The sequence below is a fragment of the Pteropus medius genome, unplaced genomic scaffold (genome assembly GCF_902729225.1).
Source record: "Pteropus medius unplaced genomic scaffold, Ma_sr-lr_union100, whole genome shotgun sequence".
Classification (NCBI taxonomy): Eukaryota; Metazoa; Chordata; class Mammalia; order Chiroptera; family Pteropodidae; genus Pteropus; species Pteropus medius.
In genome coordinates this window covers 2,375,551-2,401,696 of record NW_024344433.1, presented here as the reverse complement: position 1 = coordinate 2,401,696, position 26,146 = coordinate 2,375,551, and the positions used below count along the sequence as shown (strand labels likewise).

Below are 26,146 nucleotides of genomic sequence, written 5' to 3'. Positions count from 1 at the left end.
GTGGAGGCCAGTATACTCTCAAGTGCTGAAAAAAAAAAAATAATAAAGACATTGTCAGAAAAAGAAAAGCTAAGAGTGTTTGCCACCACCAGACATACTACGTAAGAATGGTTAAAAGTTTTCTAAACAGAAAAGAAGCGGTAATAGAGAGACGCCCGGAACATCGTCAGGGAGTACAGAAAACAACGAGCAAAAACACCGATAAAGATAGCAGTCATTCCTTTCCCTCTTGAGTTTTCTAAACCATGTTGACGGTTGAGGTAAAAACTCTGACACTGTTTAATGTGATTCTAAATGTATGTAGAAGAATATTTAAGACAATTATATTATAAACAGGTAGGGTAACGGGAGGTAGAGAGAGGTGAGCATTCCTCACTTCACTCAGACTTGTGAAACGGTACACTAGTAAACTGTGTTGAGTCTCGATTGATGCAGGAAGATCATTAGATAAAATCCAACAAATAGTTCTGATAACTCTCAGCAAACTAAGAATAGAGAGGCAGTCCATCACCCTAGAAGGAACATGTGCTGAAAACATGCAGCCAGCATCGTCCTCAGTGGCAGGAGATCGACATGTCCCTCGCAGGGTGACAGACCCACACGATTCCTCCTGGACGTTGTAGTAAAGACCCTACCCAGTGCAGCATGGCCAGCAATAGAAATAAGAGAGACCCAGCTTGGAAATGCATAGGTAAAGCTGTTCTTTTTGCAGAAAACACGAGGGACTCTGTGGAAAACCTTGCAGAACCAAAAGCTACTAGAGCTGAAAAAATGAGTTTAGTAAAGATTCGGGGAACAAGGTTAATGTGCAAAAGTCAACTGTATTTCGGTCTGCTTGAGATGAACAACTGGCAACAGAAGTTTTAAAAACGCCATTTACAATAGTGTGAAAAGGTGTAAAAAATTTAGAGTGAAACCGACAAAAGATGGACAAGATCTAGACATTGAAAATCATAAAACATTGCTGAGAGAAATGAAAGAGAGCCTAACTGGATACCATGTTTACGAGTCGGAAGGCCCAGCGTATTGTCAAGGTGTGCATTCTCACCACATCGATCTACAGAGTCCTTGCAATTCTGATCAACATCTCAGCCGGTTGTTTTTTTTCTTCTCTTTCTTTTTTTCTTTCTTTTTTTTTTTTGTAGAAATTGAGAAACCGATCCTAAAACTCCCATGGAAATGAAAAGGACTTAAGATAATCAAAACAACTTGGCAAACGAAGAACAGAGTTGAAGAAAGGACATGGCTTGATTTCAAGACTTATGATAAAGTTACAACAATCAAGGGAGTAAAGATAAGACCAATGTCAATGGAACTGCAGAATCGAGAGTCCAAAGAGAGACCACACGAATAGGGTCAACTGGTTTTCAACAAAGGTGCAAAGCAAAGCAGGGGAGAAATGAGCATCTTTCCAACAATGGCAAGGATGCTGGGATATCAGCAGGCAAGACAGGGAACTTCGAGCCACATCATATACAAAACTGAACTCAAATGAGATCACCATAGATTGAAATACCTACAGCTTCTAGAAGAAAACAGAAGAGAATCTTTATGACCTTGGTTTAGGCAAAGATTTTGTAGATGCAACACCAAAAGCATAACCCATAAAAAAAAAAAAGATATATTGGAGTCTTTCAAAATTAAAAACAAAAACCACTGTTAAGAAAATGAAAACACAAGCTATAAACATTTGCAAATCATACATTTAATCAGGGACTTGTATCCATAATACATGAAGAACCCCGCAAACTCAGCTTAAGAAACCAATCCCAGGAGTCAGTTTTAATCTTCCCTGCTCAGTTTCCTCTTTACAGGGCCATTGTATAGCCACCTTTCCAGCAGCTGAAAGCTTTCTACAGAAGCAATCTGGAGTCGATCTAGCTTGGAGACCATTTTTCTGGTGTTTTCTTTGAGGCACCAGACCAGGAAGTTAGCATGGTGTAGTGGAGACTGCCCAGTCCTTTTAGGTTTGCTTGTTTGCTGGTTTGAGGTGTCTTGCTTGAAAGGTGGCATCGTGCCCAACTAAACGAAAAAAGAGGCCGATGGAATGCCCTGCCTCTCAGAAACCTCCTCTAGACAGATTTTTGAGGACTGAACACAGCCCCAGGGTGCTTGCATCTGAGCCTGGTTCTGTCCAAGTCAGAGGGGGCCAGCAGGAGGGACTTGCACCCAGAACCTGTGGTTTTCCTGCCTCTGGAAGTTCTCCCCGCGGGGCTCAGGGAGAGGACTGACCCGAGAGGAGGTGCTTTCCCCCAGAGCATCTTCCCAGGCCTGCCTGGGGAGCAGCTCAACTGAGAAACCACAGCTGCCAGGTGTGTACGCAGTCCCCGCCGCCCGGCGCTGAGGTGGGCGCCCCTTGTGGTGACCGCCTGCGCACTCCTGAAGCCCAGACGCCCACGAAATCAGGCTAACAGGTCCTCCCTACCGCCTTATGTTTTTCTCATTTCAGTCTCTCTGAAATGACCAGCGAACACTCCTTGGAGATAAAATCAACCAACCGGAGAAGACGCGCCCCGCCTTTTTTGTTTTTGTTTTTGTTTTTGTTTTTGTTTTTGTTTTTGTTTGGTGCGGAAACGGAGCTTTGGGTCTGGAAGCCCCTGGACGGCCGGAGTCTGCAGTGCTGGGAACGCTGGGGTCTGCCCACTGAGGCACCGGCAGGTGGCCGGCCACGTCTGGCTTCTCTGAGTGCTCCTGGCTCTGTGGGACAGACACAACCGCAGCCCCAACCTGGCTGCCAGATGCGCTGCAGAGCTGCACCCGGAGGGCTCAGGAGACTCACGCCAGGTTGTTCTCAGCCCTTGTCCAATTTCGCTTATTAAAAAACTCTCAAAAGGTTCACATGCCATCTGGGGACAGAAAGGATGTGCGAGGATTCAGAGATGGAGCAATCCATCAGTAGAAACAGAGCCATTACACAGTCCCGCACGGGGTAGGGTGTTTTGCTTTTCCTCGGCAGTGAGTCGTGACTTAGGTGTTGATTAAAACGCACCCTATGAAGTGTATGGATTTCTGTGGACTGCTCCCCAAATGTTGCTGTCTTGCCTCTGTGTCACTGCCTGGGAAAGGACCGAAGCCCTGGCGCTCTCTGCACCCCTCCTTCCTGCTGGGATACCCTGTCCCCTGTTATGTCCCGTAAGCCCAGCACTGGTCTGGGAACAGGGATGCCCTCATGCACCTCCACAGGAGCCCCCAGCTCTTCATCTTTGAAGTGGGTCGGTAGTGTTCTCTTACCGGTTGTAGTCTCCTTGCAAGGATCTAATTCACAAGGGACCACTGGTGTAGAGATAGTCCATCTCGGCCAGGTCCTTCCCTCTCCTGCTTCCTGCTTTGCCCACCTGTAAAATATAGGGAAGGGTGCACTTTATCAGCAATGTTTCAAGTATTTTACCTAAAAAACACTGGAGTCATCATTACAAAAGATGACTAGTTCTGGAAGATGGGTCCTTGAGATTTTGTTAAATTATTCTCTGTAGTTTTCTGTATCTTTCAAAGTCTCGTGTTCCAATAAATTTTTTTTTTTTTTAAATTCACATATGAAATAGTGTCCTCTCCTGCCGGACTGCAGAAAGGACAGGCATCATTGTAACTCATCTCGGTTCTGTCCTTGCCCCCCGCCCCACTGTCCAGGCAGCTGCTGGCTTGGTGGCATAGGAGTTTTCTAGTTCTGCGCAGGTGAGTCGGGCTGATGCCATTGACACTTCTGATTTCATTTCACTCACAGTCCGCCCTCGACAGTACCGCCGGTACCAAACAGAAACATACACCTGTACCCAGAGACACCCCTGCCTGTGGGCATCAGAAGTTTGCTTAGGGCACTAAAATCCCAAACTTTCTTGGGCTTAATGAAACCACGTTGCTAGAAAAAGCTCCCATTTGACACCCCCTCCACTCTGGCTTAAAAACAGCCCCACTAAATTAAGTAACAACAACAAGACTTGTTCCCCACACCGTGTTGCTGTGCTCTTCACAGCACTTTGCAGCCTGAAACAATTTCATGCTTGAGTTGTAACTTATGAAAATAGGCGCACAGGGGGAAATGCGAGCAGACCCTCGGCTGCACTATTAGTCACCGCCACAGCTGAATGCGTTCCCGCACAGAGGCGTTATCCTGCCTGAGTATCTCGGTTTTGAACAAAATGCAGATCGCTAATGGGTTATGCCTCATGTAGCTTTCTGTAACCATCACATCGCCGTTCTCTGTGATTCATCCTGTTTTTCATTAAGAGTGTGTGTATCAGATGGGCAGGCACCCAAGTGTGCTCACGCACACACATGTTTTAAGTTCCATTTTGTTTGTGGCTGAAAAGAAGGGCCGTGGAGCTGTCGGTCATTTGGGGGAAACCCCACTGAGTATCGATGAAGAGCATCTCTGGACCTCAGAGTGGTGAGTGGAAGTGAGTTTGGATTCTGGAGCGCCAGTGCATCGGGGCGGCACTCTGAGCGAACGGATGGAGGAGGTGGAGGCAAGAGGAAGGGCTACCGCTGGGCAGAGGCACCGGGCTCGTTTGCGGAGCGCTCTCAGGTCCCCTGGACGACGACGAGATTCCAGCCACAGCCCCCGTTAGAGGTGTCAGGCCTGAGCTCAGAGGTGTGGCCCCAAACCAGTGGGGCTACAAATGTGATTAGTGAATGAAGCTAAGTGAATACAGGAGTCAAGATAAAACTCAAGGCTTTTGAGTGTTAACGTCTTAAAAAAAAAAAAAAAAGATAACAAAAATAGCAGGCGAGAAAAGAATCAGGAGAAAGAAACTGGGAGGGGCCATGAGAAGCTTGGAGAACATGCCGGCTTTCACGAACAATGACGAACCACTAGGATGGCCCGTGTGAGGCTGGGCTGGAAGCAGGCCCTAGAGCTGGGTCCTCCTCACAGCTCTCAGCCTGCGCAGAAGCCCTGGGCCTCTTCCCTGAGTAGGATAATGGCGTTGTCCCCAGACACCGCCTGGCCAGGAGGGTCATAACTGGGAACCAAATGGGCTCTTTTAACCCCTTTGAAGTGGTAACGAATGCTTGGATCGCCTTCTTTCCTCCTCATTAGGACAAATGCGCCCAGGCCGCTCTGCCCTGGGGTCTGGTGTCGCCACTTCTTGCTCAGAGGAGCCCAAGCACGGCCAAGAGTTCTGTCCTGTCTGGCGGCAGAAACGCCTGCCTTGTAAAGGCTGCTCTACCTTGGTTCCCTCTAGCACTTGGATCCCTGGGCACGTCCCCAGGGCCCTGCTCCCATGAAAACACAGAGGTGCTTGTGCTAACCCTCAGCCAGAATGTTCTGTTAGGGCTAAGGCATACAGACCTGCAAGGCTTCCTGGATGCTGTGCCCAGCACGAGTGATCAGCCTGGACAGAGTTCAGGGAGACAGAGCTGCTAAAAACCTGGAATCTTTATAGATCACAAAGCCCAACTCTGCCCTCACCCTCGTTTTACCGGTGACACACTGGGGCAAAGTGGTTGACCCTGGACCTCATGGCCAGGTGGCGTGGATTCTCCCGGCTGGCCCACCTGCCATAAGCCCCCACTCAGCCCTCCACTGCCCCATGCCTCAGGCAGGCCCCGTCAGAGGGATGGAAGCCTGTAGGCGGGAGGAAGATGGAGCCTGCGGTCAGCGAGGCGGAACCTGGTGCCTACTGCCGGGGTGACGTAGGCCAGAGGGACAGCCCTGGACTCTAGAGGCACAGACTGAGAGAGGGATCCACGATTCCTAGAGGGCACACTCTCAGTGACAGCTGTAGGCTGCGATGGAGATCTGGGTGCTGGGCGAACCTATCAGGTGGGAAATGGGACTGTGGCAAGAGGAGAGTTCACAAGAACAGAAATTCAGACCTGGGGCAGCAGCCTCTCTCATCCCACCCGCCCCTGGCTGTAACTTCCACGCTGACGAGCACAGCATCTGGCCGAGTGTGCGTCCCCTCACCAACTATGAGCCCTTGCACCATCTACAAGGCTTGCTTCACCACAAAACCTGCCCCCACTTTTATTTTTACTGTCCTCGTCATTGTAAGTAACAGTTCAAGAGAGCACATCGGCAGTGCCACATAACACCCCCCCCCGCCACTGGACTCGTCACCTTGAAACACTGAAACTGTCCCATTAAATGCTAACTCCCTATCCTCCTCTCTCAGCCCTGGCATCACCCTCCACTTCCATTTCGATGTTTGACTGCTCTAGGGACCTCCTATAAGTGGGGTCACACAGTGTTTGTCCTTTTGTGACCGGCTTCTCTCACTTAGCATGACATCCTCCAGGTTCATCCGTGGTATAGCATGTGTCAGAGAGTCCTTCCTTTTTAAGGCCGAGTGCTATTCCACTGTGTGTCATGTATACACATTCTGTTACCCAGTCATCTGTTGCTGAAGGACACTTGGGTTGTTTCCACGTTTTGGCCGTCATGAGTAAGCCTGTTGCAGAGGTGGGAGTGCAGATCTCTCTCTGAGATCTCGCTTTTCATTCTTTGGGCTGTATTCTTAGAAGAGGAATTGCTGAGTCATGAGGCAATTCTATTTTTAATTTTTTTGAGGAACCTCTATACTGTTTTTCACAGCAGCTGCCCCATTTTACATTCCCGCCAAGAGTGCATGAGCGCTCCCTGTTCTCCACAACCTCTCCAGCACCTGTTTTCTGTTTGTTTCTTTTTTTCTTTCATAGCAGCCCTTCTATTGGGTGTGAGTTGGAGTCTCATCATAGCTTTGATTTGCATCACCTTAACTCTTAGCGATGTTGAGCGTCTTTTCATACAGCCATTGGCCGTCTGTGTGCCATATTTGGAGAAATGTCTATTCTAGTCCTTTGCCTGCTCTTAAATCAGGTCGTTTGGTTTTGTTGTTGAGTTGTGGTAGTTTTTTTATATCCTCACTCCCTTTTTTTTTCCAAAAAAACAAAAAACAAAACCCAAAAGGTTCAAAGAGGTCTAGAACTTACTTGCTGAAGTAAACACTGCCCATCAAAGGCACACTCTGTGTTCATGGCCTCGTGGGCCAAACCACGTTTGAAAACCAGCGGCAAACGTTGGCTGCAGAGGACTCAGAAGGTGTAGACCCACGTTTGTGACAGATCCACCTTCTCCGCTGTTCCCCCTCCAAGGAGAGGCAGAGAGAAAAGGCTGCTCATGGAAAAATAAATCTAAACAGATCAGCGCCAGGCAACCATTTTCACATCTGTTCTTAACAGGTTTCAGCTGAAACTACTGAAAATCTACATAGATCTGTTTATGTGGAACCAGTTAAATATGATAAGATTACAGTTTGGAGGGGAACTGCGCTGGCGGAAGGGAAACGCGCCCTCCCCAGCGGCGACTGCGCATGCTCAGAGCGTTTTACCACAGATGTTGCCGGGGAGTCGGATTTGCTGCAAGTTAAAAAAGATCTTCGTTTTTCCATATTAGTTACAAACAAACTCAAGATGTCCCGCAGCCTCTTGGCAGCACGTGACTCCTGCCCGGCCTCCGATCTCCCAAGTCCTTTGTTATCAGGGAGAGGACCACAGCTGGGGAACCACCTGTTTTTTAGCGATTCTGTCTTCACCCCCCAACAAGCTGGTTAGGGGGAGACGGTAAGCAGGCTCCTTGTGCACAGAGTACCCAGGGGTCTGCTCTGTGCTCTGGGAGGCACTTGAGGCCAGCAGTGTCCCCTGAGGACGTGCAGCCCGCCACAACAGAGGGCTGTTTCTGTAGCAGTGCCCTTCTGTGAGCCTTCTACTGTACCAGCAGGCACCATCCAAGGTCACACTGTCATGCCGTTGTAAAGGTGGGAAGACTGAGGCTCTGTGGTGAGTTGCCAAGGGCCACTGGACAGCGAGGAATGAGGAGCTGTAAAAGAACAAGCTTTTTCCTCCTATCCGAATACCCCACAGGGCAAGGACACAGCTCAGACACACAGCACCCAGCGGAAGGGAAAGATGTGGGGGACAGTGAGTGGGCACAGCTAATAAGTGACTTCTGGATCTTGGTGCTGGGGGCAGGAGGCGGACACTGTGGGCCCAGATCTTCTGGTTTTTGTAAAGGGAGCCAGAAAGCACTAGATTTTTACATGTTGGTTCAGGTAATAAAAGCAAACAAAATAAACAAACCCACTGTGAGACCCTTGGACATGGGAGGAAAGGGACTGGCTTCCTCTCTAGGTGGGGACTTGGGGTTTGATTGTCAGGAGCCTTGTCTCCCCATGCGGAGGTCTCCGTCACACGAAACGGGCGCCACAGCTCAGCGCCTGGTCCTCATGGCCCTTCTACAGCTTCTTCCTGCAACTTCACAGACTCCTGGTCTTGTTTCCACCACCCTGCAAATGTGCATGCATCTATAAACATTCATCTAATAATTTATCCCCACAAAGTGACATCAGTCTATAAAACACACCACAGGACACAAGAATAGCAGTCACATGGCCTCAGAAACAATCAGCCCAAATCAGCATCTGACAGCGTCGCTCTCCACCCCACACCCAGCCTCACAAGTTGGTGAGGTTTTCATTCCTGCAGACCCCACGCTGTGAAAACGCACCTATGTCTGTTAGTTGGGAATCTTTTTTTTTTTTTTTTTTTTTTTTAATAAGCAGCCCAGTGGCAAACAATTGTGAATGGCAGCTTCATTACATGGGGATTTTTAGAACAAAGAGAATATTGCTCATACTCTGCGACCTGTTTGATGACACTGAATTTTAATTTAAAAATGTTAGCAAATTAAATTGATGACAAGGAAGTGTGACACTGGGGCTGTCAGAGAAATCAGGAAGGCAAACCATGGAGACAGACAGCATCGGTGATCTCTTCACTGGCACTTCAACCTTATCTTCTCTCTCTTTTATTTTTAAATTTGCACTGTTCCATTTCAAATGAGCAGAGACTTGCTCCAAGCTGTACAGACCTCGAATGGGGATGCTGTGACACTGGGGGAGGGCACAGGAACGGTCTTATTAGCCCTCTGGGGGTCTCAAATGCCATCATGTGTGAAGGATCAGCTGCTGTCTCAAAGACCCCCTCGAAGTGGCTACTGTCCCAGGCCACCTAGGAAGCCCTTTGAAAGGGTCCGTTTTTCTCAGCAGCAAACTTGGGGCTGTTCTCGGGTGATCATTTCAAGGTCACCTTTGTAGGCCTGAAAACTGAGAACAAACAATTTTGAAGCATAGACTCAAGGGCGTATGGGCCGGCACTGGACATCCAATCCAGCCAAGCTTCACTGGTTATAAGATTTTCTTTCTGAGATGACACCATAATTGAACAGAAGAATCCAAGTGTGTTAGTACGTCTGGTTGAAGAAAGGCTGTCTAAAGAAAGCCTGTCTGGACAGGCTCTTAGGACACAACGTGTCTGCTCACATCAATGAGAGTGGTCGGTTGTCCCCACCACAGAGGCCCGATTTCTGGCCATGGGGCCTGAGTGCAGGGAAGAGGCAGCTATCCCAGGTCTCAGGAGCCTGACTCACACTTGGACCAAGTTGCAGACAATAGGGTGCTGGGTGGCACCGGGTCCTGGAGCTGGTGGGACCAGCCTCACATATGAGACCTCAGGCGTCTAGCCTTCCCTGAGAGCACAGCTTTGCAGAGATGGGCTGCAGTCTGGACCCCGAGCCAGAGCAACGCTGTGACTCTCCCTGAGGAAGAGACTGGAATGCAGTCAGAGTCCAGGCTCCAAACCAGGGCAGACCAGCAAGTGCCAAGGTCCTGAGGCTGGATGGGGCAGGGCAGAGGGATGGGCCACAGCTGTGACCTAGGGGAGGTGTTGGCTATATGCAGAGAGGAGGCTGAATTATAAGAGCAAGAGGAAGCCAAACAGGAGAGGGACATAGCTCAGTGAGCATTTCCCAAAGGTCCCTCTGCACCCTGAATAGAGTCTAGAGGGGTGGGAGACCGGGCTGTGGGCCACATGGGCGAAGAGGTGGGAGACCCGGGGGATGGACCTGTGATGCCTTTCACAGGTTTAGCCAGCAAGACGTGAGAGGGGCTGGGGAAGGAGGGTGGGGGATGACCAGGATCAAGTCCTCTGACCCCTGTTGTCCTCAGGGGAAAGACTCAGTGATTCTCACCTATCAGAGCAGGTGTGAGGGCTAGAAATGGTACAAGTACCTGGCTGTCAGCAGGCACCGTGGCTGTGAGAACATGTCTGCACTCCAGTTGCCCCTTGGTCCCCAGGGCCACGGGGGACAGGCATCTGTCTCTGGCAGGGCTCCTTCTGGTCCCTGTCCCCTGGAGGGTGGGAAGTAGTGCCTGGGCCAGACAGCGGCAGGAGGGTTGCTATTGTCCTTCCTGAGAAATCATGTGCAGCTCCACAGGTGGACAGTGACACCACGAACTTCCAAATTTTTAAAACAGGATGACAGTTACGAAAGGACATTCGCGGGGGCTGATGTGCCCACCGCGGTGTCACTATCACGCAGCCCACACAGCCAGTGGTCAAATTACTCCCCAGAGTGCAGCAGGCGAGCTGACCCAGCCACTGCCCCTCAGGCTGGGACCCACCGGGACCCGCCATCCGCTCCCTGATGTGCATCCCCAGTCCCTGCACTCACGCGAGGGAAGCGGGACAGAGCAGGCGAAGGAAGCAGAGTCCCAGTGTCAGGCCAGACACGCACTTCTGAGCTCGCCCCCCGGGCCCTGCACACATGCCAACCTGGTTCCCCACAGTCCTCACTAGGGGACACATGCGGTTTGTCAGCAGGGGTAACTGGCCCTTAGACTGTGGGTTGTCCTGCTGGCAGGGAGGTGGAGGGTGTTGGAGCCATGTGAGGACAGGCAGCGGGCAGGTCCCAGCTCAGGACAGGTCCCAGGTCAGAACACACAACCAGCTCTCCCCAAGCCAGCTCAGTGTCCTCACCAAATAATAGCCAAGACGTCTCCTCTTCGTGAGGAGACCCGTGCTTCTGCATTTTTCAGCACTTCTGTGATTTCCAAAAGAAGTGAGCAGTGACTCCTGAGCCCCTTCACACCTAGCCCTGACCCCAGGGACCCTGGCCCCAAGGAATGATATCACCCATTTCGGGAGGCCAGCCTACCCCACAAAGAGCTCCCTTCAGCCACCACCCTCTGTAGATACCAGCATGTGTGGCCAGCCTGCCTTGTGCTCCCAGCAGAGTGAATCGGGCCTCAGTTCACCCAGGAAGGGTCACTGTCACCCCGGGGCCACAGTGTGTGACTCTCTCCCGCCCTGGCCTGGCTCACCTCTGGACTCCAGCCGGCGGGCTCTAACTGGACGGTGGACTCCTGCCTCCTTGGGAACCTGGCCACCATGGCGGGCTTAGCTGTTCATCACATGTCTGGAATGCATAGGACACAAGCCTTTTGGAGAGCAGGTGCCTGCCGCGGCTTCGGGCATGGTGGACTCTGGGCTGAGGCCCTTTGCTGCATGTTTTCAAGGGAGGGGACAGTTTTCCATACCTGAGTGGGCCCTGCTGATTGGTGCACAGCACTCCTACAGGAGTTCACATGTCCAGAGACCTTGGCAGTAATGCTGCCAGGCCCAGCGCTTGGCACACGGGGTGGCTGTGAAGCCACTTAGGAGAGACACAGGCATGGGGCTCGCCACCAAAGGGTTAGTGACCACGGACGAGGACAGCCATGCTCAGCTCCATGCAGTGAACAGTGAACAAAGCAAGCAAGAAAAAAGAAGACAGAGACAAGCCCACAAGTACAGTCCCCTCAGCCCCAGCAGTGCCCCCACCTCCCAAAACACCCGGACCCTGGGACCACAGACTGGCACACAGCCAAATTTGGCACAGAGACCGCAGCGAAGAAAGAACACGCCAAGTTACACAGCCCCATCTGGTTGGGCCTCCGTGCACTGTGCTTGCAGGGGAGAATCGGGAGGTGGCCATTGGGTCGCACACGCCCAGCTTGGCTTTCGTCCCAGGCCTTTGCTGGCCTGGCCGAGGCAGAAGGTCAGCACCCTGTCCCGCAGGTGGGGACAGATAGAAGAAACCAGAGGGTGTAATGGGAGGCAGGAAACCTTTCTTTCAAAAGCTGACCCACCTCTAGAGAGGAAACACGTGAGGACTTTGCTCTGGACAGTACTCTGTTTTCCCAGGGCAGCAGGGAGAGCCTGACGGCCAGGGTAAACAGGGCAACACACACGTGTGCTTGCAAGGCTGCTGGCAGGCGGGGCAGGAGGGGAAGTTTGCAAAGACCGCTTCCTACACTCTGCTCCAGCTAGGAGTGAGCTGTCAATCTTGTAGGCTGGAGGCACTCCAGAAAACTCCAGTGGAAAGAGAGGTGGCCGCAAGGGAGAAACCTAAGCCACAGGTGTAGACTGGCTCACCTGGCCCGCACCCAGTCCAAAAGGCTGCCCCACAACTCACAAGTCGGAGACAGACCTAGACTTCTGAAATGCAACCCGGGTGGGTTTCAGCCTCTGCTTTGAGCAGCAGGACAGGCAGGTGGGCGGCAGGTGAACAGCAGTGAGGCCTGTGCTTGGAGCAGGTGGGGGAGGGCCAGATGTGTTTTAGTCATTAGATACCATCCCTGCCAGCAGGCACTCAAGACACCAAGGAGATGGGACTGCACAGAGCATCAGTAGTCAGAATGACATTCTTGGGGTCTCTCGAGACGGGTAGGGTAGGGGTGGCATCATCCCCCCCATGTCACAGTGGAGGACGTTGAGGCACAGCCAGACCATGTCTTGCCCTGTGGGCACAGCTGGCTCCAGTTTGCCCATTAGCTAGGACAGGCACAGCCAGGAGCCAGTCCCTGCAGAGCGTGCCCAGGGCTGCACCACACAGTGAAGGACACAGTACACTTCATCCTTTTCCTGGTCTGTGCCTTGATTGGCTTCCTGTGCAGATAGAATGCTGTTATGCATGTGTCCCCTCAACATCTATATGCTGAAGGCCTAACTCCAGGACCATAGGATGTGATCTTATTGGAAACAGCTCCACTGCAGATGTCATTAGTTAGCTCAAGATGACACCGAAATACAATAAGACTCGAATCCAACGCGACTGATGTCCCTACAAAAAGGGGACGTTTGGACACAGACACACACACAAGGAGAAGGCCATGTGAACATGGAGGCAGAGAGAGGTGATGCGTCCACGAGCCAAAGAACACCAAAGATGCCACCAACCCCCAGGAGCTCGGAGAGGCCTGGACAGATTCTCCCTCGCAGCCTCAGAAGGAACTCCCCACCTCACCTGGTCCCAGACTTCCAGCGAACATTGTGCTTCTCTTCTAAACCACCTGGTTTGGGGAGCTTTGTTACGACAGCACTAGTCAACGAATGCGGATGCTGAGAAAGCCAGGGTGAGGAACAGTGGTGTCTGGGGTCAGGCTGCCTCCAAAACCAACGTCGAAGCCCCTTCCAGCTCTGCTTTATAACCACTTAATCTATGTTTCGTGGTTCGGACAAAAGGTAAACCTGGGCAATTACAAGTGCAGTGCCCAAGTCCTCCTCTCCAGACTACTCCTTAGCAAGAAGAAGAAAACAGCCTTCTTTCTTCTCAGAATCCTAACCTACTTTGTTCTCAGCAGAAACAATATTCTGCCTAATTCTCCAAAATGTCCCAAAGCAAGACAAGCACCACCTTGTCTTCTGGGCGCAGGTGGGACCATGTGCAGAGATCTCTCTCCCACACCAACTTGGAGACCCGGCGTCTCGCTAACTTCCCGCTTAGTCCACGGAGGCTGAAGTTACAGATGATGATCAAGAGCAGAAGTATCAGCTCGTCCACAGGGGAGCGAGGGGCACAGAGCACCAGTGGGACTCCAGGCCTATCTTTCAGGCATCCTCGCTGCCCAGTGACACCAACGTCCTCTCAGACTAGGGGAGCCCTCACAGAACATGCTGCCATCCCCTGAGTCCTGGCGGCTGCCCCTAGAGATGGAGCTTTGGGCACAGTGGTGACCGGGGCTGACCTCTGGAGTCCTGGGGCAGATGGTCAAATGAGGCCATCACTTGCCTCGGCCCTGGAATGCCGCCCACTCTTCCTTGCATTGTGGCCTGCCCTCACCTCCTAGCACCCCTCGGCCTCACTGTCGCCCACAGGGTCCTACCGTTTACACACGGTCTGGGCCATTTTCCCTCTACTGAGCATTACTTAATACATCGATTAGGATGTAAGGTTTTTAGGCAGAGAACCACACATTTATTCTCCCCCTCCCACGGTTTAGTGACTTCCGTGTAGAAGTCACCCAGTAAAGATCACTGGGGGCTGAGTCAACCTGCATTTATTTCTTCTGTCCGTTTGCTCTTGTTACGTGTTTTGGTCCTTAATCCTTCTCGCTTCAGAGTTTACTCAGTTCACTGAGAGAGGTGGCCCTCTCCTGACTTAGACCAACTGTGGGAGTGTCCAATGCAGCTCACCCCACTAACCCAGGGAAACAGGGACTCTGAGTCCTCCGGGGCCAGGAGCTTCCTCAGAAGTGTTCGGTCCACTTCTTTCATGAGAGGTCATGGGGCTTGTCCTTCATCGCACAGCCAGTGAGATGGCAGAAGAGGCCTGGATGCCAGATGTTCTGCTTTGAAGTGAGACTGTATGTCACAGAGGTGAAGACGTCATCTGCGTGGCCAGTGTGGGGTGAGGGGTGTCATGTCTCATATTGTTCCGGAAGCTTCCTTCATTGGCCCTGGACACTCTGGTTTGACATTGACACACTTCCAGGTAAGTCCAGACACGTTTGTCCTCATGGGCAGCTGGAAGAGGGACACCCCCTACACAGCAGGGTCACAGGAGTCTGTTCGACCCCAGAACTGCTGAGACGTTGTCTAGGGAGTGACTTCCTTTTAAGTGTCACGTGCATCTGTTCTTACGGTCCCCACTCGTCTCCAAGGCTCCTTAGGCAGCCCCTTCTACCCCGCCCCTTTCAACAGTTACTTCACAGATTCATAATTCAGTTAGATTCTTTTGTCTTATTTGGCATTCTATCCCAGAATTTCCCATTCTCTTAAATTTGTAGACATTTTAAAATTTCCTAAAGTGAGAACTTGAGAGACTGACTTGAGATCTTTCTCTTCTCCTAGCATATGCACATGGCACTATAAATCCCCGCTGTCCTCCTGTCACTGTAGATGGCCTTGCGTTTTCTAAAATCGTATGTAAACAAATCACACAGTGGTGTGTTTTCCTCTGGCTTCGGCATAACCACATCCAGACTTGTCTGTGTCCCTGTGTGTTCAGCAGCAGTTCAATCCTTCTCGTTCTCGGTTCCGTCCTACGGATGTGCCACTGTTGGGTTATCTGTTTACATGTCACTGCGCCTTTGTGTTGTCTCCAGTTTTGAGCTGCTGTCACCATCTATGCGAGAGTGTTGGTGTGGACATGGCTTTCACTTTCTCTTGGGTAGAGAGCTAGGACTGCAGTGGCTGGGTCACGTGGCAAGTGTATGTTGAACTTGTAAGAAGTTGGCTGTCTGTTTTCCAAAGCAGACGCACCATGTGGCATTCCCACCAGCAGTGTGTAAAGTTCCAGCCCCACAGATTTCAGTTTGGACGGTATTTCTCATTTTAAATGTTCTAGCAAGTGTGCAGTGGGATTCATTGTGTAAATTTGCATTTACCTAATTACTAATGATGTTGTGATCATTTGACACCCATACATCTTCATTGGTGAAGTATATGCTCGATTCTTTTTCTCATTTATGAAATTAGGCTTTTATTCTATTGTTTATTTTGAGGGTTTTTTTTTTTTTAATATTCTGGATTCAAGTTCGTTATCAGATGTATGATGTACAAATATGCTCTCCTAGCTTATCACCCTCTCAACAGTGTCTCTCCCGGAGCAGAAGTTCTTAAATGCTATGGAGTCCGATTTTACTAGATGTTTTCACGTCACGCCTTTGTCGTCGTATCGCAAAAGGCTTGGCTAACCCAGAGTTTCTGCTTCAGTTTGAGCATCTCTGATCTCCCGGACTGCCTAGGGTTTTCTCCTGCATTTTATTCTAGAACTTGCATCGCTACAGGTTCTAAAATTAGGCCTATGGTTCATTCTGAGTTACTTTACTTCTTGTGTGGGGTGAGAGGTGTTTATCCAAGTTCGATTTTTTAAGCGGGTAAACCTTCAACCGTTCCAGCCCCATTTGTTCCGTCTCCTTTTTCTACTGAACTGTTTGTCTGGGCCTCTGTTGAAAATTGGTTATCCAAGTAGGTCCACTTCTGAAACACAAAACATTTTATTTCATTGATCTCTTTGTCCATCTGTATGCTGGAACGACACCGTCTTATTTTCGCAACTTTATAGTTCGATCTGAAATCAAGTTGTGTTAGTCCTCCAAATTCGTTCTTTTTTGGCTCCCCTGCTCCCCAGTCTATTGTGTTTTCTTTTGAATTTTAGGACCAGTTTATCAATTTCGACCCAAACAAAAGGCTTTGGGGGTTTCTGACTGGGATCGTGTTGAATCTATATGTCTACTTGGAGAAAGTCACTATCTTAATAATGTAGAGTCTTTGGATCCAGAACATGACATATCTTTTTATTTATTCAGGTTTTATTTAATCTCTCTCAGCAACATTTTATAGTTTTCAGTATACAGGCCTTTCTCATCCTTTGTCAGATTTCTTAAGTATTTCTTATTTTTTTGGTTTCTATAAATGACATTTTTATTTTAGTTTCTGATTGTTCATTGCTAGTACATAGAAATGCAAACAGTTTTCTTATATTAATCTCACATCTTGCATAGTTTCTAAACTGACTGGTTAGTTCCAGCAGCTTTTTGTAGGTTCATATATTTTTGTTTGTTTTGTGGAAAGGGATAAATCTACTCCCTGCTACTCCTTTAACCATAAGTAAATGTTAGGAGGGTCTGCTTTCTAAAAGCATACCTTTTAAATGAGGCTATGGCAGAGTTGTTGTTTAAAGTCGGGGCATGGTGTCAGCAAGCCCAGCACAGCAGAAACAATGAGTCCAGTCCGCTCTGGCTGTGCCCATGGACGGGGGTGCTTCTGAGAGCCCTTCACCCCAGCAAGTGAGTGAAGACGTGAGGATGTGGGCTGGGGGCCCACCTGCAAATGGGTGTGTTAAGCCTGATGATGATGAGTGTTGATTACTAAAGGATCACTCACCAAAGTGTGGGAGAGTCACTTGATTGACTACTCTGCAGCCACCAAAACAAGTCAAATCAGTTCACCAGCATGGAAAATGCTTGAGGTTCATTACTGGTTCATTTTCTAATGCTTCTGTATAACAATTGATCATATATTTGGGGTGGGGGGGGGACAGGGAGATGAAGGCTCTTTCTCCAACCTCTCTTGGACCACTTTCTCCCCCTGATCTCCCCAAACTGGAAACAGCCCAGATGTCCTCCAGTAATGAATGGTTCCATAAAGAAAACCAGGTGCATCTACCCTATGGAACACCACTCAGCAATCAAAAGGATTGTGGGTGTGGATGCACCCCCAAATGCAGATGAATCTCAGAGAATTATACTGAGCAAAAAAGGCATACATACTAGACCCTATTTATATAATATTCTTGACATGACAAAATTATAGAAGCATAGGACAGACTATTTGTTGTCAGGGGGTAAGGAAGAGGGTAGAAAGTGGAGGGAGGGAGGCGTGGTTACAAACGGGCAACATGGGAGAACCTCGTGGGGATGAAGAAAAGATGTATCTTGGCTGTGGTGGACAGACGAACCCATGGGACTAAGTACACACACATGCATACACACACGCACACACGTGTGCACATATGCATGTGCACACATGCGCATGGAAGCACACACATGCACACGTGTGCACACCCGACATGCACACTCATACACGCATACACACATGCACACCCAACACACTCAAACACATGCGCATACATGCACGCCCACACACAAGTGAGGAGAAGTGAAAGCGTAGCAATGCCCGTATTCTGGTTCAGAGCTGACACTATAGCTCTGGAAGATGTGACTTTTGTGGGAAACTGCGTAAAGGACGTGCAGAATTTCTCTGATTTACTTCTTACAGTACATGAATTTACAATTATTTCAAAATAAAAAGTTTAATCAAAAAAGGTAAAGGAGAAATAAAGGTTTTCTCAGAAGTGAAGCCAGGGAGACCGTCCAGCGGGAAAGGCTGGAGCGAGCTCCGGTCAGGAGGAGAGTGATGCAGGCCAGGACCTGGAGTCTGTGTAGGGCAGCAGTGAGTGGGGAAATGAGGCAAAACAGAATCCCCCATTTGCCTTACTCTTCGTCAATCTGAAGCACTGGTCGTGGCTTCGCAGCTCTCTTCTAATATCTGGAGTCGATTCGTCGTTTAGGTGTCGAGCGAGGTGTCTGAGAGGGCGCAGGCCCCAGCAAGGCCCTGTGCTTGTGGGCTGATGGCCGGAGGAGCCTGGGAGAAACCCCTAAGGCTATGGCATCCCAGCCTCACCTAGCCATCCCAGCCTCTGAGGAACCATGGCAGTGTCTAGAGGAGGGGGACCCCGGACCCCTGAGCCCGTGGTGTTGTCGAGGCCACAGTGGTGAGTGGCAAGAGCAAGGGCACTGGAGTCAGGCCGACTTGAGTTCCAGCCGCCATCTGCCTCTTAGTCCCTTTATGACCTTGGGGAGGTTCCTTAACCTCTCTGGTCCCAAGTCTTCCATTAACAGGGCTTTTCAGGGCAGTGGTGGCAGTTATAAGACATAACCCGTGGGACAGAGACCGCCACATAATAGATACTAAGAAGACACATTCGTGGCTTCCCTGTGAGGATGTTTGTGACCGTCCTTTCTGCTGAGTACACGGCACACTCGTATAGGAGAGTCCATCCCGTGACAAAATTCACATGTCAGATCGACAATGTTCTGTCCTCTCTGAAACTATCACTTGTCAGCTGTCCTCAAACCTTAGGCTGGGGACAAGTTCTGTAGGAGCCCCTGTAGCTCAATGAGTCAGCTCTAGATCCCAATGTCTGGGGAAGCAGCGACCCCTCCACCACCTCCAGAGCAGTACCAACGTGCTGCCTCTCCGAGGCTCCCTAAACTCAGCAAGTCTACCCAGCCGTCAAATGGTGTCCTTTTAACAACAGTATCCTTTGTCGTGATTATTTTTTGAAAATTAACACATGCACATTGTAAGAAACTTCAAGTACAAAAAAACTATCCGATTCTTCTTAAGACTTTGAAGGCCCATTTCCTTCCCTTGAGGTGATCACTGCCACCAGCGTCCGTCCGGCTGGCTCCAGAAGAGCATTCATTTTTAACACCTTCTCTGCCTCACTCACACTGCAGCTGTGTGATGGGTCTGGGGGCCCAGGCGGGGATGGGAATGGCCTCTGGGTCTGGGGGCCCAGGCGGGGATGGGAATGGCCTCTGGGTGAAAGAATAAAAACCACTTCTCCTCAAGCCTCCACCTCCTAAACCCTCAGGGGCTCGCATCGTACTTGAAATAATAGCTGCAACTAGGGGCGCTCCAAATCCCCTGAGCTGACCCGGCCTCAAATCCCTGCTTCCCCAGACTCATATCGCCCTGGCTGGACTCGCCTTCTTTCTGTTTCTTGGCTCTGTGGGCGCCTCTGCCTCAGGGTCTTGCACTGGCCAGTCCCTGTGCCTGGACACTCGGCCCCTGACCTGACGCGCTGGCCCCGCCTTCCGTCTGGTCTGCGGCAGGGGCCTCCTCCACCTCGCGTGTCCCTCGGCACTCGCCACAACCTGAAACCAGTGCACACATTTACCCGTTCACTTGCCCTCTGCTTGCTTCCTTTTCCAAGAACGTTGGCTCCAGGGGACAAGGGCCGGTGACTTGGAAATCTCTGGCATCCAGATCTGGCCTGGCACATAGCGTGAGTGGTTCCTGATACTTATTTGGTGTTAGGTCCAAGGACAAAGCCTTCCCAGGCCAGGCTGGCCCCAGGGCGGGAGGCACTGAGTGAGGGGTAGCTGAGCGTGGTGCCCCACGCCATGCGGTCATGCAACTGGACTGCTCAGGGTTGGGTGCTTGCTGGGCTGACACCAGGGAGGGTCGTACCTGGCACAGATTTACCTCTTCCCTTCCACATCCCAGGTGCCCCACTCCCCCAGCAGCCACAACACTGTGGTAATAACAGCTCGGCTGCTGCCACTCAGCCCGCTGGGCTCCAGCCAAGCCGAGCAGGACGCCGCTCCCCACCAGTCTCTCTCCACGTCTCCATCCACAGAGACTCCAGCAGAGAAAAAATGACTTTTCCATAAAGATTTCATTTTCCTTGGAGTCTATCCATGTCTCTCTATTGTCATAAAAATTCAATAGGAAACTCCTATAAAAGAAGAGGCATAATTAAAAAGACATAGGGACAGCGCCAGCAGAGGTGGGAGATTAAAGACCAAGTGGCTCGGCACTGGCAGAGGGCTAAGAGTGGGGTGGTTACAAGCTACCAAAGAAAGAAACACACACGGCACAGAACCCGTGCCCATCAACACCGTCCTGGCCAAGAGAGGCATGCCATGCAGGCCGGCTGCTGGTCTCCGAAGCCTGGGGACAAGCGCATGGTGGCCACACTGCTCAGCATGAGGCCCTGTGCACGGGTGCTGGCTGGAGAGGGGTGCAGACCCCAGGAAAAAGCCACTTGCAGAAGTGTCAAAAGCAGGTGAGCCCTGCCTGTGTTGGAGCCACAGAGTCCCAGGGATAGCACAGTCCTCTGCAGCTTCCTGTCCAATGATAGGGTCTGCAGCCTCGGAGACCAGCAGGTCCCGGCAGAGGGTCTCAGCTGTGTGAGGAGCAGGGCATCCAGAGGTCATTCCCACCCTGGCCTGGGTCCCCGGACCCACCACACTACTGCAGCAACGGTGTGGGAAGGAAAGTCAGAGAAGACATTAAAAATGAATGCTCTCCTGGGACCAACTGGATGCTGGTAGCAGTGATCACCTCAACAGAAGGAAATGGGCCTTCGGACTCTTAAGAAGAATCGGTGGCTTTTTGTACTCACGTTTCTTACAATGTGCATGTGTTAATTTTCAAAGAAATAATCATGACAAGAGATACTGTTGTTAATAATGATAATGAAAAAAGTTATACAGACACCCTGTAAGTGGGAAGGTAGCCCAAACCCACAGTCTGGTAAATACATCTGCTCCATCCCAAGCACCGCCCCAGGCACAGAGATGAGAATCGAGAATTGTGTGTCTTCAGCATCAGCTAGTAAAGCAAGGGAGCGGGGTGTGTGCAGGCCAGGGCTGGGGAGCAGGCGGTGGATCCAGGCCTCCCTCTCACCTGAATCATAAAGAACTGAGGTCTCTTTTAGGGATGTGCAGTCAACAAAAGTGAAGGAAGCAAAATAATAGTTATAAAAATGATGTCTCACGTGTATGTAGTACTGTCTGTGTACCAGGAACTGCTTAAGAATTTCATATATAATAGCCAATATAATGCTAATAGCAATACTGTGAGACAGGTGCTATCACTATCTTATTTTATAGATGGCGAACTTGATACCTAGAGAGGCTGGGTAACTTGCCCAAGGTTGCATAGCAGTGCGTCAGAGCTGGGATCAAACCATCTGGCTTCAGAGTCCATGTCTGTACACCTCTACAATATGTATCCAAAGTATCCGATTCCAAACCCTTCTATTTGAACTGTTCGAATGGAAGTAAGACACTACAATACTAAGGAATATTAACATCTGCCTGGATGTTAGAGAAGTTATAAAAGAAGAGCAGTCCGTGCGTTTACCCAACTCCAGTCGCCTCCTGCATGATACAAGAGGCAGGAAGCGTTTGCTGTCAGAAATCAGGTAGTTGGTCGGCAGGAATCCACACACACATGTCCAAACTCAGCATCCAAACACAAGAAATGAACGTTGTAGACAAATAAAGGAAAACCTGGCTAGAGACAGTGGGCTTGTGCTCAATTAAAAGCCGCTGACGGGATTCGATGGGTTCTTTGTTGCCTGGGAGAGTTAGTGCATTGGGAATCACAGTCGCTCCAGAGAACACAACTGCCTCCTAGTCATCAACATTCCCTGGGTGATGCCCGGATATATTCTTTTCCAAGTTTACCATGTCTTGTTTTCCTCTCTGAACCATGGTAGATATCAGTTACTCTCTCCCAGTTCACATATGACGCCACGTTCAGAACATAGTTTGATCGTGGGTTCTGGTCTCTGTGCCCACAGTGGGAGTGAGTCTGAGTGACTCTAGCAATCCCTTTCATCTCTTTGGACCTCGATAAATAAAGGCGCTCAAGCTATAGTCAATGAAGCCATATGGACAAATCCAATGATCAAGTTTAAGTTCATCAGCAAGAAATGCTGCCCAAGGCCACCAATGATACCCCTGATTAACTTTCTCCCCAAGGTTCTTATGTCCTAAAAGCCACACCTAACTTAATAATAATGCATTTTGCCAGTTTGGGTCGGCCAAACCATACTTAACTATCAAGCAGTAGCCCTGACTAGCAAGGGAAAACCAATGTCTCCGTGAAAAGGATGACATGATTCCAACCAAAAGCAATGGCATTTAAGGTTTTAGTGATGGGCATCTGTATATTTTATGTTTGGAAATATGTTTAATAACTTATAGAAATTGCCCTTTAACCCTACACTACCTTCATAAATGCGTCTGAGACCCAGAGGCCTTGAACTGAGAATTGCTACGTCTGATGGTCTCCAGCGTTCTGGCATTTTATGATATTGTGCTTAAGAAATTCTGGTTGCCGATGGGGCGGGATATCTAGGGCTCTCATCTACCTCCAGTGAGAATGTAATCGGGTACTGCCTTTGTGGAGGCCAATTTTGCAATAGGTTTTTGAAAACTTAAAATGGGTCTAGAAGAAATACTAGCTTTGATGATGGTGGAGTGGCCCCTACCAGACTAGCCCTCCTGCAGAGAACAGTTACAAATTTTGAACACATATTTTAAAAACCAACTCTTCAAAAGCGTTGGAGAACAACCAGAAGCAGGAAAAACCTGGAGGGAATTTGACCTTTGAAAGAAGCAACGACACTGGGTGAGATCTGTGTCTACACTGCTTTCCTCTGAGAGTTCTTCCCAGTCTACCATGCAGAAAGCTGAAATCTTATTGCTTGAGGTATCAGAGGACAGAGTTCAGAGCTGTCACAGTGACTGGAAATTGAGGGGGCACATCCTAAAAGGAGCTAAAAACTTAGAAGGCTGAGCAGAGATTTCAACTGCTGCCAATTCAATGGGAGAGAGAGTTTAGAGTTTGAAGCCTGACAGTTTTCCCAAGAGAAATTTGGACATCCCACTGAAACTCCGGGGTGCAGGTGATCACACTTAAGAGCAAAGACCATAGCTCCATATTAAAAATTTGCCCTCAGACTAAGGAAGAATCTAAAGACTCATCCTAAAGAATAAAAATTCAAGCCTCTACAACTTCAAGGTGACTGCTATTGTCAAAGAAAGATGATAGACTCTTTAAACCTATTGTTCACAAATCCAGTATACAAAAAAAAAGTACTAGTCATGCAAAAAAGCCAAAAAAAATGTGACCCACACCCAAGAAAAAGAAACCATTCAATAGAAAGAGACCCCAAGGTAACTCTCATGTTCAAATTAGCAGATAAGAATTTTATAGTAGTTATTAGCTGTATGTTCAAGGACTTGAAGAAAAAGATCTCCATAATAAATAAACAGATGGGGAATCTTAGCAGAGCAACAAAAACAATTTTGTTTTAAAGAATCAAATAGAAGTTTTGGAACTGACAAGACTCAGAAATAAAAATTCAGTGGATTAGCCTAACATCAAGCTGGTGGCAACAGAAGAGAGGGTCAGTGAACTATAAGACAGGCCAACATAAATTACCTAATCTTAAGAGCACAGAGCAAAAAAGACTTAAAAATGAAAAAGCTTCAGTGACACTTGGCATAACATCAAATAGGATAATGTACGTGTAATTGGAATTTCAGGAGGAGAAGAAAGAGAAGGGGCAGAAAAAAATATTTGAAAGAATATGGCTGAAAATGTCCAAAACTTGATGAAAAACATTAACACAAACCCAAGAATCTTAATAAGCTCCAAGGAAGATACACAACAACAACACACACACACACATACACACACACACACACACACACACACACACTCGATAAACTGCCGAAATAAAGATAAAGAGAAAAACCTTGAACAGCTAGAGAAAACAAGTGACACACCTACAAGAGACTAAAGATATGAATCATACCTCACTTTTTATCAGACGGAATGAGGCTAGAGATCACGGCATAATACAACGAAGTGATAAATGCTAAAATCCTACATCCAGCAAAACACATCCTTCTAAGAAATAAAGGTAATGTAGACATTTCCAGTTAAATGAAGCTGAGAGAATTCTTCAGGAAGTGTAAAAAGAAGTTATTCAGATTGAAAATAACAGCTTGGATCTTCAACATGGAAAGAAGATGCCAGAAATAGTAAATATATGGGTAAAATAAAAGATTACTTTTTGCCCTTCTGTAATTTCTAATTGTCAATTTTTTTGCCTGTTGTTGTCTATACAATATCACACAAAGTGTAACCCCTGACCATATAAATATTAGAAATTAACAACAAAATTTCTAGAAAATCTTCAAATAAAAGTTAAGCAACACACTTGTAGGCTTACCAATTATAGACTTAAAAGTAAAAGCCTAAACTGTGGAAGAAAGTGTGGAAGACCTTTGTGATCTTAGAAGCAAGCAAAAATTTCTTAGACAGGAAACAAAAAGCACGAATAATAGAATTTTTAAAAATGATAAATTGGTCTTCATCAAATTCTTTGAAAGAAAAGAAAATGAAAATGAAACAAAGACAAGCCACAAACTGAGAAAAAATATTCTCAATATATTTATCTGGCAAAGGACTTTGTTCCAGAATATATAAAGGATACCAATAAAATCCATAATAAAAGATATACGACCCAGAATTAAAAATGGGCAAAAAACTGAAATGGACACTTCACAAATGGTGAGTAAATACATGCATAACATAATTAGCAATCAGGAAAATGCAAATTAAAACCACGACGAGATACCATCTCTCGTGCACCAGGATGCCTACAACTGGGAAAACCAACCGCATAGAGTATGGCGACGATGTGCAGCTACTGTAACTGTCATACTTTGCTGGTGGGAACATGCAATCACTTTGCAAAGGGGTTTGGCAATTACTTGTAAATTAAACATACACATACAGTATGACCTACCAATATTTCTCCTAGGTAGTTTCCCAAGAGAAAAAGACACTTGTCCACAAAATGCCTTACACATGTTATTAATTGCTTTGCTCATAATACTTTGAAATTGGAAATAGTCCAAATGGCCATCGACGGGTGAGTGGATAAACTAACTGTGGTATAATCATGCAGTTGATTACTTCTTAGCCAATATGAGGATAAACACAAGTGACCTCACAGCAGACCTTAGTGCTTTGCCCACAGTGAGACAGGTGACAGTAACCTCAGATGTAGATGCCAAGGTCAGGAAACACAGTGAGGTCAGAGGCTAACAGTTGAAGACCAGGAGCAAGGAACTCTGCTTCCTTACCAGGCCACACCTCCCCTCCTCTTTGAGCGACAGGCCAGACTCTCCTCTCTGAAGGCCACAGGCACACAGGTACAAGGTGCACCTGGATTGCATCTTGGAAAAGGACGAGGGGAGGAGAAGCCTTGCGCAATATAAGAAGTTTAGCCCTCACTGAGTCTAAGTTTTAAAACAGTAGAAATTAAGAAATCTTCAGTTAAGAAAATGCAATATTTTGCAGCTGCCAATAGAATGGCCTTCAGTGCAAGGTGAGCCGAGATATAAACAAAAAGGATGAAAGTTATATATATTTTTTTGCATTTCCAACATGCAGTTGAGCTATTCGTGTACTTCTAGAGGGTCTAAGTATGAGAGGGGCCATGAGGGGCGGCCGGTGAGAAGATGGGAGAAGAAGGGACACTTCGGCCTGAGAACGGAAGGACTCCGCATCCAGACTTCAGTGTTCCAGCACCTTGAGGTATAGCCGGGTGACCACACGTGCCACAGCAGCCTCACTGAGCCACGCCAGCCTAAGGTGACCTGCCCTCCCGTTGACGTTCACCTGGGCTCCAGTGCAGCGTCACCTCTCAAGAAAGGGTGTTTCCACACGGACTTGGTGCCAACTCCAACAGACACATCTGCATTTCGTCAAGTGTTGAACTTCACTGTTACAATAAATCTTACTGCTCTCATGAGCAGTAAGAAATCCTGAAGATATTTAAGGGTTCACCCTTCACTTCAGAGCCCATAGTCCTGGGAGGCCCTTGCTTTCACTCCAGGAGGCAAAGGCAGGGTGGTCTTTCCCTCCATCCTCGGTGCCCCCCAGCTGCAAGTGCAAGCAGTGCATT

The 26,146-nt window shown here is 48.6% G+C and overlaps 1 long non-coding RNA gene across 1 annotated transcript in view; it reads right to left on the bottom strand.

Annotated features, from left to right (window-relative positions):
- The window catches only part of LOC120610284 (uncharacterized), a 107,765-nt gene that overhangs the window by 8,756 nt on the left and 72,863 nt on the right, over positions 1–26,146 (bottom strand). The window contains exon 3 of the long non-coding RNA XR_005654902.1: positions 3,232–3,335. This is a non-coding gene — a long non-coding RNA (uncharacterized LOC120610284). The remainder of the gene's footprint in view (positions 1–3,231; positions 3,336–26,146) is intronic.